General features: G+C 35.0%; 1 protein-coding gene across 2 annotated transcripts in view; it reads left to right on the top strand.

Moving 5' to 3' along the window:
* Positions 1–7,458, top strand: part of SESN3 (sestrin 3) — a 73,805-nt gene that overhangs the window by 1,530 nt on the left and 64,817 nt on the right. The gene's annotated exons all lie outside the window — the stretch shown is intronic.

The following is a 7,458-nucleotide window of genomic DNA, read 5'->3' as shown; positions in this document are numbered from 1 at the left end:
TAAATGTGCATGTTGAGTATGTGCAGTTATTTTTTTCCATAAACTCTGGGATCAAATTACAGTTGATACTTGCTCAGCTCATTGTAGGGCAGCTCGTGAGAAATGTAATGGATCAGAAGCGCAGAGCAGCTTAGTTGAATGTTAACTCTTTCACTTCTGGGCCAGATGGCATCTGAACTTAGCTTTTTAAAAAATGATGATGATGATGATTTTCCAACTTTAAAAGTGATGTTATGTCTTTAACATGAAAAAAAAAGTGTTGTTGAGACATGTTTGATTAAACTAAAGCCTGGTTTAAAAAAAAAACAGCTAATTTTTTTTTTTAACTGAATAAGGGGAAAATGAGCTGTATTGACTTGGATTTTTTTTAATGGCTCTGGCAATTTGGTGGACTAATTAAATTTTTGGAGGTAGTATTAAGTTTCAAAATCTATTTTTCTTTTGAGAGAACCATGGCTGTGGATCCATGACCCTTTGCTAGCTTTCAAGACATCTTTATATCTTTCTCTTAGCTTTTAAGAAACTATTTCTATTTACCTAGAAGGAACATCCTCATTTCTAGCTATTATTAAAAGACAGAGGTAGTATATGGAAAATGGATAGTCACCATTTTCATATCTTATAATTGCTATGCACACCTCTGCTAATTCCCAGTTTTCAGTAACTCCAAGGTATTTAATATTGATTCATGCAGTAGCATGAAATAACTTTAGATGGAAATGGGATTGTTTGAGCCAGTTATGGCATGACTTGGCAGACATTTGTAGCTTTTTAAGAGTGCCTTAAGTGCTCTTAAAAGATATCGTTTAGCATTTTAAGTTCTTCATCATTCTAAAAATAGCATGTAAGAGTTTTCTAATAAAGAAATGGTTTTCTTTTTGATAGAAAGTATATAACTCTAAGCAAAATTCATCTATAATGCTCAAAATGGGATTCTCTGGATTTATCTTGTGTTTTCCACTTAATAAAGTGTTCAGTAATAACCGTGTGAGTCACAGCATTTTGAATTTTAGTTCAGTGTAGTTCATGATGGAAGAATGAAAATCATGCACATCCAGTGTGAATTACTCTTTGCTGTTATAATCCTAATTAATGATGGAGGAAGAGTTACCTTTATTTATGTGGCATGACACCTTTTTCTCTAAGTGGCTTAATTTGTTGCAATGTATTGAATTGGGGGGGAACTTCAAAAAGAACTGGATTCACCTTCAAAGAAAATAATTTGCTTCAACCCAACATCTGAAAATTTAATTGTATATTGTATGAGAATTACATTTATTCTTAGAAGTACCTTCATAATTTTGATTCAGTGTCTACCAAAAAAAAGAGACTTTTTTACGTATTAAATATACCTAATTTGGTAACCTTAGGTCAGTAAAAAGAATGGAGAGGTAAACCACATAGGGAAAGAAATGAACAAACAAAACTCTCCTCAAATCTATAACTCCTACTTATTCTAACTTGCTCTGTTATCAAAAATAATTCAATAAAGGTTTTAATAAAAGAGGAAATGTTTCTATTTACTTTGGAAAAGTTAATGAGTTGTGAAGTGTAATACATTTTACTTGAAGAAATTCCACTGACAACTAGATAAATTTCAAAGTAGAGTGCCAAACTGCATTAAGAAAGGTAGGTAACTCTCAGTCCACTCATCTTCCAATAAATAAAAGGGTGCATATTACAATGTATTTTGAGTATTGAGCAGTTAGTGCTACTGAAGTGAATAAAACTCTGCACTTTAAGTTAGAGGATTTACCACTTTATAATTCTTAATATGTTTAGGGAGTTCCAGTGATTTATCTTTGTTGGATACTGCACTTTTTCCCCTTTGCTTATATGATCACTTATTTTGACAACTTTTTGATGAGTGAAGAGACTGGGAAAATAAAATGGGAAGTATTAGTTTAAGTCATATGAACCTCATTTTTATAGTCAAAATTGTCAGTTAATAGCAGTTTTATATGGTTCAACCAAAAGAATCGTATTGCTTTGACTGTGGATGAGTAGCTGTATTTTTCTTTGGTTAATCAAGTTTCTTATGTACATATTTTTGATTGTCAAAAGTAGTTTTTTATTTAGTTTTATCTGAAAATGAACTAGACAGAGACCAAGCAGTGAATTTATGACAGCAAGCCATTATGCAGTGGTTTTCAAACTGCTTTTTACGGAGCCCTAAGATGCTTCAGTGTTCAAAAATACTTGAGTTGGATTAAATTTTAAGTACTTTTTAAAATTATAATTTAAAAATACAACCACCCAAAAATCTTTTGTTACGAGACTATTCTTGTGCCGACCTTGAATTAAAATTTATTCTGCTCCCTTTGTACATATACTTGAACATTTTTGTTAATAAGACATTGATCAGAAAGATTGTCATTGATTATGAAGGCACTGGCCTTTAAAAAAACTTCCTTCCTGTGCATATCTACTCATGTTCAATTTTCACTTGTGAGAAAAACTTATCAGTAATTGTTCATTTATAACTAAAACACTTATAAAAACGCTTTTGTGTATTTATGTGTTTCATAGTTCAGATTCAATATAAGGTTTCATTTGTAAAGGGATTCTACTGCTTCTATAACCTCCCCACCACCAAATAAATAAACTGCTAAAATATAACTGCAAATGTAGTGATACTGGGAGTCACAAGATATGCTCATCATTAGGTCTTTGATACGTGTTTGAATTTTGGGCAAGTTAGTTAACTTCTTGCAGCCTAGTTTTCTCTGTAAAATGTACATCATTTCTACTTGCCTTTCAGGTTGCTGCATAGCTGGAGAGAGGTAATCTGTGTTAAAGTACTTTGTAAGCCGTAAAGTACAACTACAAATATAAGAAAGACAAGTCTATGTATTTTCCCTATTCCTAGAATAGGTCTCTTGTGTGTTGTGGCAATATATTTCAATACATACGGAGTAATTTGGTTAGTCTTCACTTTTCTGTCTTGTCTAATGATTGCCTGTAAGTGAGAGGTAAAGATATTATGCTTTTAATTAGCGTGATCAACATACCGATTTTTATTTGCATATTCTACCCCTCCCGCTCCTTAAATAGTAATCCAACGCATTGATTTTGATGTTTCAAATAATTAAATAAAGTAAAATTGCCTTTTGGACACCTCAGCAGATGAGGGATATTGGTATTAAGTTTGAAAAGACTAAGAGTTAAGGATGATCGTGCTTAATAGAAGTTGGGGCAAATCTAGGGTAAAGCAAAGAATGTTTAATTATTTTAATTTAGGAGAAGAGCCTGGAAGTAAAAACATGTCTCAATCTTTTTCTCCCAATTTCTTCATCCTCTTTTTCCCCTTTGAAGGGACTGGGTTATAACTTATGTTTGGGTAGACCTTCACAATTTTTACAGTGCTTTCACATTATCAGTTGATTCTCATAAACTGAGAAAACTTAAAAGGCATGGACTCTGTCATACAACTCGTATGAAGTCCATTTAATTTTTAATAACACCTCTGTAATAAGCTAAAAACTACATTCGAATTGTCCCCTGTAGTATTGAGGCCATCAGGGAATATCCATCCCCCCCATCCCCCAGCTTCAGCATCTGTGGAATGCCTATAGGTACCTAAAACTCTCCAGGTAACATTAGTTGGAAATGTGACTTTTAGCCACTCTTTGACACATTATTGCAGATCAACTGGAGGGGAAAGAGAAGAGTTAGCTGGCTATTTTTATTATCTCTTTAACAGTAGTTTGGTTAATTCTTTAACGAGGTAAAGCACAGTTCTCAAATATGATCTTCAGACCCTGGGAGTATCCAAGATCATTTCAGCAGGCCTGGGAGGTCAAAACTATTTTCATGATCATACAAGACTTTATTTCTTCTTTCACTGTGCAAAAGCAGTGGAGGTAAAACTGTGCTGGCCCCTTAGTGTAACTCAGGGTAGTGGCACCAAACGATAATCACTGTTAAATTTTGTTAAATCCTGACCCTTGAGTGATGAGAAGTATACTATGTGCTTCTACTGCACAGCAATCTGGTTGTCTCTAGGGAAAGAATCTGTGCAGTTGTTTTAGTTGCAAGCTAAACTAGCCACTTTTAAAATGAACCCCATTTTTACTTAAAAGAACACCTGTTAGGCAAACTTTGGTTTGTCATACTTGGGTATTTGATAACAATTTTCTTAAGATTGAGTAATGTGACCCTGAAAATTTAAGGAAAAACACTGACAATATTTATTGCCAGTGATAAAATTCAAGCTTTCAAGGAATAATTCGAATTTTGGAAAATGTATATCTGTCACCATTAGCCTGAAAGCTTCCCAGTTCTTAAAGGTTCTCCCTTTGAAAGCAAGGGTGATTAATGGGTGTGATTTTTTTTTATAGTATATTATATTACAAAATGTGTCAACGTTTGGAAGATCTGCATGACTCAATGAGCCAGTATCTTTTAAATGACCAATGCATGAAGACATTGCTACTCAGGACCTTGCTTGCCTTCTCAGCTCAGAACCAACCAATTAGAGCACAATGGACATCATCTTTGCCATCTGACCATTCTTTTTACCACTGCCAATGAATATTGTCAGTTGTTTTCCTTGAATTTTCAGGATCACTTGACTCATTTTTGAGAAACTGTTTATCAAAATCATGCATGGGTAAAAAATCCATTCAAAATACAACATAGACAAATGAATTTTAATATAATATAGAAAGTGAAGTTTACTGATTGGGCTTCAGATTCCACATTGTGACTCACCTTTCAGAAGCTCTACTTGTCAAGTTTTGGTGTAGTATCAAAGCAGAATATTCACAATTATCTCTTGCATTGTCCAACTAAATATCTGTGTGAGGCCAGATTTTCCTTCCATACCTTCAATCAAAACCTATCACGACAGATTGAATACAGAAGCAGATATGAAATCCAGCTGTCTTACATTGAACAGACATTGAAGAGATTTACAAAAATGTAAATCTCTTCCATTTCTTTTGTTTTGAAAATAAAATTATTTTTATAAAAACCATGTGCCATGATAACATGTAGTGGATTTGTTATTATTTTAAATGAATTAATAGACATTCAAAAATTTCTGTTTTAACTTCTACACTAAATCCAATAGTAAATATTGACAGTTATAACACACACATAAAGAGAAGCTCTTTGGGAACCTCAAGAGGAGGTCCTCTTTGGAGTTCCAAGACCAAAACTTTTGAGAACTGCTGAGCCAGAGATCCTGACAGCAGTGTATGTTGCATATAACATGTAATTCTTTAGAGTGTCTATGGGGGAAATAAAAGGCTAATATCACTGGCAGAAAATGTCGATAAACCCAAACCAGTCATCTCTGTTCTATGTGGGGATCACTTGCAGATGCTGCCTAGCACCTTTCAGTGACATCTCAGAAGCTTCTCTAGTACCACAGTACAGATGGTCCTTGATTGAGGAAGGTTTGACTTACAATTTTTTGACTTTATGGTGGTGCAAAGGTGATAGGCTTTCAGTAGAAACTGTATCTTTGAATTTTGAATTTTGATCTTTTCCTGGGCCAGTGATATGCTTTATGATGCTCTCTTGTGATGCTGGGCAGCAGTAGCAAGTGGAGCTCCCGGTCTGCCATGTGATCATGAAGGTAAACAGCCAATTCACTTACAACCATTCCAGACACATACAGTCATTCTGTTTTTCACCTTCAGTACAGTATACAATAAGTTCCATGATGTATTCAACACTTTATTTTAAAATAGGCTTTGTGTTAGTTGATTTTGCCCAACTGTAGGCTAATGTAATTGTCCTGAGCACATTTAAGGTAGGCTAGGTGTATTAAATGCATTTTTGACCTAGGATATTTTTGATTTATGATGGATTTATTGGGATGTAACCCAATAAGTGGAGTAAGAGCTGTAGTAAGACTTAGACTAGCTAGAGATATCTTTCTGTAAGTTTTGTGAGCATCCCTTTACCTGGTAGAAACCGGGGATGGACAAAAACAAAGCTCTTTGGCTCTAAAGGAATGCTCTCCTTAGTACTTACTATGCAACAACTAAAGAATGGTCAGATCCAAAGATTATGTCCATTGTGCTCTAATTGGTTGGTTCTTGGCTGAAAAGGAAAGAAAGGCCCTGAGTAGCAAAGTTAGCCTTTTTTTCTTGAAAGCTGAGAAGTGTGGGAGAAGCAACAGAAGAAGGGACAAGAATCAGAAGAAAGAGGAGTATCAATGTAGACTACTGATAACTAGATTGTTTCAATAAAGAACAAGAAAACCACTACTGTAGACAGGAGATAGGACAGCTCTGAATGTGGAAATCCCTAAATATTGCAGCCCTCTAAGGTATAGGGCATTTTCCACTTTGTGTGTGTGTGTGTGTGTGTGTGTGTGTGTGTGTGTGTGTGTGGTTGGGAGAGGGGGGGTTACCCTGTACACAAAGCTATGGCAGCCAACAACTACCTGTAATTCAGTGTGGTGTTGAAGGCATGGGCATAAGGATCTATCTGATTACATCTGGTGAGACCTACGAATGACTACCAGTAGCTGACCTGTCCATTAGACATCACTGTGGTAGGAGTGGGGACAGAGGGAGGAGGTGGAATTCACAATACACAGTACATACGTTGCCAAGCCAAAACATTTAGTCATGTATTGTGTTAACAGTTACGTTAAATGTATGAGTAGATGTATAAACTATTTGAAAATATCTATCCTATACCATCTAAACCTACAGTTAACATGTAGAATTTCTATTGTTCAAACTTTTTCTTAACAACTGTGACATCTCTAAAAAGTCTTTCCTAATCTTCAAACGTTTTTCTCTTCTGTCTTCTGGACTGCCATGCTAGTCAACTATACTGCATTTATTGCACTTTGCATGTTGAATTATAATTAAAATTTATATATATCTTTCCCCTACTAGGTTGCCTCTTATTTGGGATCAGGTTAATGGAAAGTTTATTTTTAGCAAATATTGGCAGTAGATTTATATTGAATACAGTATAATCTAGCTAAGAAAATGACAACTCTTTTCTCACTTTCCAAGATTTGTCTGTTCTTTATAGCCATATTTTGTCCTCTTTATTGATAAGATTTATCTGAACACTTTGAGAAGTTTAATAACAAAAATTATTTTTTCATCTTTGTGACCATGAGAATGTTTCGATTAAATATCATACCACTTTTTCGAGGGAGTTCTGATAGGCAGCAAGAATGTTAGTTCACTAAGAGGATCAGGACACTGGCCTTAGCAGTTGGTCTGTCTCAGAAATGTAAAATGGCCATTGCTTTGATAGGTACACATGCTTCATCTCCTGGAATCTGCTAGACTTCTCTAAGGGAAGGCTACTTTAAAGGAGTAACCTTTAAACCTCAATTTCTCTGCAGGTCTCCTCCTGAGGTTTGTTTCAACAGAGAATTCTGGCTAAGCCTTTCCCTCTTCTACCTCCCCCAAGTCTTTTACTTGGATCTCCTTAGCCACCAAGGAGATCACCCTTGGTAACTGTTAACCAGAGAAT

The sequence above is a fragment of the Orcinus orca genome, chromosome 8 (assembly GCF_937001465.1).
Source record: "Orcinus orca chromosome 8, mOrcOrc1.1, whole genome shotgun sequence".
NCBI classification, from domain to species: domain Eukaryota; kingdom Metazoa; phylum Chordata; class Mammalia; order Artiodactyla; family Delphinidae; genus Orcinus; species Orcinus orca.
Note: the sequence above shows the minus strand (reverse complement) of the source record. Positions and strands in the feature narration are given on the sequence as shown.